This window comes from Dioscorea cayenensis, chromosome 10 (genome assembly GCF_009730915.1).
Source record: "Dioscorea cayenensis subsp. rotundata cultivar TDr96_F1 chromosome 10, TDr96_F1_v2_PseudoChromosome.rev07_lg8_w22 25.fasta, whole genome shotgun sequence".
In the NCBI taxonomy this organism is placed as follows: domain Eukaryota; kingdom Viridiplantae; phylum Streptophyta; class Magnoliopsida; order Dioscoreales; family Dioscoreaceae; genus Dioscorea; species Dioscorea cayenensis.
The window spans coordinates 13,075,986-13,081,859 of NC_052480.1; the positions used below are offsets into that span (position 1 = coordinate 13,075,986).

General features: G+C 44.0%; 1 non-coding gene across 1 annotated transcript; it reads right to left on the reverse strand.

Moving 5' to 3' along the window:
• Positions 1 to 1,034: 1,034 nt before the first annotated feature.
• On the reverse strand, positions 1,035 to 1,140 carry LOC120271280. Its single transcript, XR_005539898.1, has one exon. It is a non-coding gene; the product is annotated as a small nucleolar RNA R71 (small nucleolar RNA).
• Positions 1,141 to 5,874: the final 4,734 nt, after the last annotated feature.

Genomic DNA, 5,874 nt, shown 5'->3' on the forward strand with positions numbered 1-5,874 from the left:
ATGGTTGACCTTAGATATGGGACCATGTACTAAAGGATCTCCACGACTCATTAATGCATTAGTTTGAAAGCATAATAGAGGTTTTTTACACTTGAAACGATTGCCTTAGGTGAAACAATATCTGGGTACCCCATTTATATCGATTGCCTTACCTTCCTTTTATTTGTGTTATCTCTCTCTTGTTTCTTTTACTTTTATTACTTTACATCTTGTCACACAAATCACTGTTCATCTTTCACTTAGTTAAGAAACAATTTAAGTGTATTTATTCTCTACTCCCTGTGGATACGATACCCACTCATCTGGAATTTTATTACTTCGACAAACCCGTGCACTTGCGGGACATACGCAAGGGGCATTATTAAGTTTTTGGCGCTGTTGCCGGGGAGTAGGCATTTAGAGATACTTTGCACTTTGTTTTGTTAGCTATTCATTCATTCATTCTATTTCACATCTTCTTTTGTATCATCGTTTTGATTTTGTTTTTTTTCTTTTAGTGCAGCTCCAGGTTATGACCTGAGGGAACCCTTCAATATTGATTAAAAGAGACCCTGAACTTGAACGTACACTTAGAAGAAAGGGAAAAGAATCTTTGCAAGAGCCATCTAATAGCGCTGAAATAGAAGTGGAAGGGTTAGATAATATGGCAGAACAGAACGAGCAACAAAGGACACTTTCTGATTATGATAGACCCTTAGTTTTAGGTACACAATCGAGTATTGTGCGACCCTGGATTATAGCTCCGAACTTTGAGCTAAAGCCAGCATTCATCCAAAAGATTTAACAGTCAACGCAGTTCAATGGTTGACCGATGAGGATCCAAACAACCATGTAGAGAACTTCTTGGAAGTTTGTGATATGCTAAAGATTAATGGTGTATCGGATGATGCTATCAGATTGAGGGTTTTCCCATTCTCTCTCAAGGGAAGAGCCAAGCAGTGGCTACATTCTTTGCCTAAGGCCTCCGTCATGACGTGGAATGAGTTGGTCGAAGCTTTTCTTGCTAGGTTTTTTTCCTCCGAGAAAGTCGGCCAAGCTTCATAATGAGATTTCATCGTTTGTATAGATGGAGTTGGAATCATTGTTTGAGACATGGGAGCACTTCAAGGATCTTTTGCGGAGGTGCCCACACCATGGATTTCCCGAATGGATGATTATTCAGACTTTCTACAATGGGTTGAATCCGAGTACAAGGCAATTGCTAGATGCCACCACAGGATGTACAATGGGGAGTAAAACCCCGGAAGAAGCCCGATAGTTAGTAGAAGACATGGCCATGAACAGTTAGTAGTGGAATGCACGGGAAAGGAAAAAGGTGGCCGGGATCTATAAAATAGATACAGCCACTTCATTGACGGCTCAAGTGGAATCATTGAGTAAGAAGTTAGATCTTCTAACTTCGAATAGAGTGGCGGCCGTGATTACTTGTACCGGGTGTGGTGGAGAACATGCTCCCTTCGATTGGTGATGAATCTTCGGTTGACAAAGTTAATTTTGTGGGTAATGCGATGAGGAACCAAGGGAACCCATATAGCAATACCTATAATCCGGGTTGGAAGAGTCATCCCAGTTTCTCGTGGAGCAACCAAATTCCACAAAAAGCCATGGCACCACCCGGTTTCCAACAATAAGCCCCAAACATGGTGAACCGAGTTTCAGGGTTGGAACCCCAAATGACCAATTTGGAGAAGGCCTTGACTAGGTTTGTGCAATCATCGGATACAAGGTTTCAATCAGTAAGAAGCTACACTTCTCAACCACACCGCTTATTTGCACAATCTTGATAATCAAGTGGGGCAAATTGTGAAGTCTCTATCCGAGAGACCATAAGGAAGTTTGCCGAGTAATACTGAGACTAATCCTAGAGAGCATGTGAAGGTGATCACTTTGAGAATTGGTCGTGAGGTTGAAGGTAGGTTTCCGAGTGAGAAGCCCAATGAACACGCACCCGAGGTTATAGAGGTTAAGGAGGGAGCAAGTAAAGAAAAGGAGGTGGCACCCCCACGTTTCAAGCCAAGAATCCCTTATCCCTCTAGATTGAAGATTGATGAAGGGGATGAACAATACAAGAAGTTCCTGAGTTTGTACAAGCAACTCCACATCAATATTCCTTTTTTTGAGGCATTGGCCCAAATGCCTAAGTATGCAAAATACTTGAAGGACTTGTTGACTAACAAGAGGAAGTTGGATGCGAGTGCTTCAGTGATCTTAGATGCTTCTTGCTCGGCGGTGTTGCAAAAGAATATGCCGAACAAGAAGAAAGACCCAGGAAGCTTCATCATTTTGTGTAACATTGGCAATTTGGGTGAAGAAATGGCATTGGCGGACTCAGGGGCCAGTATCAACGTCATGTCATACACCTTCTTTGAGAAGCTAGGCTTGGGAGAGCCTTGGCCTACTCGGATGACTTTGCAATTGGCGGATTCAATGGTGAGACATCCGAGGGGTATCATTGAAGACATGCTTGTCAAGATGGACAAGTACATATTTCTTGTGGATTTTGTAGTGTTGGATGTTGATGAGGATGCGGATGTACCTTTGATACTTGGGAGGCCATTCATGCGCACTTCCAAGGCATTGATCGACATGGACGACGGGGAGTTGACACTGAGGGTTGGAGATGATAGGCTCACATACCGCCTCGCCAAAGCCATGTGACATTCTCTTGACTTCAATGATACTTTGTATTTTCTTGACACTATTGATGAGATTGTTGATGAATACATGCAGGAAATGTTAAATATGGACCCATAAGAGGGTGTGTTCGACCAAGAGGTAGATAATGAAGAAGTAATGATGCTTGGTTCGACGGAAGAAGTACCATCTACTCTGGGGATCATGAAGAAGGTGCTCCGGAAGATGAAGAGGGCGAGGAGCCGCCATCAGAAATGCTCCAAGGCTGTTGGAGACGTGCGTGAACTGAACAAATTGGATGAACCATTGCTAGGTGGTACTAAGCTTGATAATTCATCCTCTACCTTCAAGAGACTTTGCTCATCATGTTTTCAAGCTATGGGTAAGAGGGCAACTTTCATCTATGAACCCTTGTGAGGTAAGACAAGGTACGCCAAGGTTATTGACTTTAAACAAGCGCTTCTTGGGAGGCAACCCAAGTGTTTCCTATTTTTTTTGTTTTTAGTTTAATTTTGTTTGCATGAATAAAGTGTTGAGTGTTGGTGTCTTGATTTTTAGATGCTTTTGCTGTAACGTTATTGTGGATTTTGAATGTCATCGTGTGTTTTCATGTGGATTTGCTGAAGTTTTAGTCACTTGAGCTGTTTCTCATATTTTTCACTGGTATAGTTTGCATAATAGGGCAGGCTCTGTTTGTGTAAACATGTTCAGGAATTTTCTGTAGAGCCTGGAGAGTTTTTAAGGCATCCAGAGAAAATGTACGTCCGTGTGGAATTTTCATACGCCCGTGAATTTGTATGGCGAGCTCATCCAGAGAAGACATCGGGGCGTGGACTTGCCCTTAACAGGCATGGGTATTTTCCTCATGGCCGTGAGGATCTCTGTAGAAGAGCTCTCTTCATCCCGAGAAGACATAGGGGCGTGCGTTCGCCCCTGTGAGTGGGCCTATGAATTTTCACGGCCATGCGAAATTTCAGAACGGGCGTGTGAAATACTTAGCTATTTTTCTCGGTTGTACAGCAAAGCCACAAGGGCGTGCGGTTGCCCCTATGGATCGGGCGCATGGGCATGGGTATTTTTCGCACGCACGTGTGATTATGTTCAGAGTCAGTGAGTATTATCCCGAGAGTGCACAGGGGCATGCACTTGCCCCTGTGAAGCTCTCGTATGGAGGCGCACGGGTATGGGTAATTTCCGCACGCCCGTGTGGATGCATAGAATTCCAAGTGATGCGAGTTTTTCTTTAAAATCTTTGTGAATTCTCTTCTTTTTCACCTCTAACCACCCAAAAACTGCTCCTGATCAGTTTCCCGGCCTCTCACCGCTGTTTTAGAGTGGTTTCCAGCAAATTTTCAGGCCGAATTCAAAGTGTTCATAACCATTTCATTGGTAAACCTTTTAATCTCTCTTCTATTTAGAATTTCATGTTTTTAGTGGATTAAAAGTCTTGAGTTGTGCCAATTTTCACTTTATAATGGTTTATGCATGTTCAGAAAGCGTTTAACCATGGTTTAAAGTTGTATTTTTGGAGAATTGATGTGCAACCGTGTGGTTTTCATGCCCCGCAAATCCACACAGGCGTGGGTAATTTCCATAAGCCCATGTGGAATTCTGCAGTATGATTTTCTGAGCTTAGTTGATCATTTTCTAGTCAATTCTTGCAAATATGGCACCTCTAGTGAAGAAGCATGAAGTTAAGCGTCTAGAGACACCCCACCTGAGCCGGTACAAATGGAATTCTCGAATTCCGAGGATGAGGCTCGATTTGAGAGATTATCAGCACTCAGCTTTGGTCAGTTTTGATTTGTAGATTTGAATGTGCTGAGACATATTCAGTAGGGTGATGAGCTAGCCAATGAGATTAATGAGATGCTAGCAGTTGGGAGCTGGAGAAGGTTACTGACGATCTGTGAGACAGTTTTCCACGCGTTGAGGCTAGAGGTGTTAGCGTCCTTCAAGTTTGATCAGCCGTATGGGAGATTTGACACCGTGGATGCTATATAGATCCGAGCATTCGGACATCAATTCTGCATGAGTGTCATTGAGTTCTCGATTCGTATGGGCTTGTACAATGACACGTATACAAGTACAGAGGAGTATTGACGTTTACCGACGGATTTTCCAGGTACAATGACTTCGTATCACGCATACAGGGTTTTGTGTAGACATGGGTAGTAAGAACCGGGAGTGTCTAAGGCCACCAGCCTATCCTGGTTGAGCTACAGATATTTGCACTCCATCCTCAGCAGGTCTGTATCAGGTCAAGTTGACAACACAACGGTTTTGAGCAAACCGGACTTACTTTATTTATACTCCATGGTCCGCAATGTGCCAATTCACTTGGGCAACATAGTGGCAGACGTTTTGAGGCACCAGGGCTAGTTTGCGACAATGGGATTGTTATTCGCTGGTCCTTACGTCACCAGACTCATCATAAGGATGGGCTTGCTGGACGCTATACGTGGTACTGAGAGGACGGTCGTGCCTGCTCCTCTTGGATTCGAGACGATCAGGATGATGTGGTAAGTACGTAGATGTGGGCCTGGGGCATATATTATAGCTATGTCCACCCCAGAGACCGTTGAGAGTGGAAGGGATGCAGCGAGGGATTCCCGACAGGTTCGCGAACCTCAGTTTGCACCGACGGGGACCGGAGCACCCCTTGCAGCATGGGAGACATTCTTGCGCCCAGTACCCATTTTTACTCTTTCTCGAGCTCATAATCATTTTGAGAGGCTCGAGGGTGCTGTGGATGAGCTTCGAATTGAGATCGCAGAGGTCCGGGCTATACAGACAGCATAGTATACTGAGATGTTGTCCCGTTTCGACGTGGTACAACAGTTTTTGATTGGTAGACCACCGGCACCTCCATCTCCTGCTCCAGCACCAGTCGATCCACCCTGTACGACATCATCACCACTATACCAACCTACACCTTTTGAGTACCCAACAGCAGCGGAGCCAGAGTGTGACACAGACACTTGATTCTAGTTCTCTATTTCTTCATTTTATTTTGGACGTGTATACTCAGAAAGGACTTTCCTTCTGAGTTTATTTTCATTTTGTTATCTCGAGTTGTATTCATTGCTTTATCTTTTATATACTCAAGTTGTTTTTGTTTTTATTGAGCTTCACTGAACCCCTTTGTGTATGCGTGCAGATGGTCTTGTCAACATGGGAATTGAGAACTTGTCATGGGCATGGCAAGGGTGCTTCGGCACTTGGCCGTGTGTGCTTCAG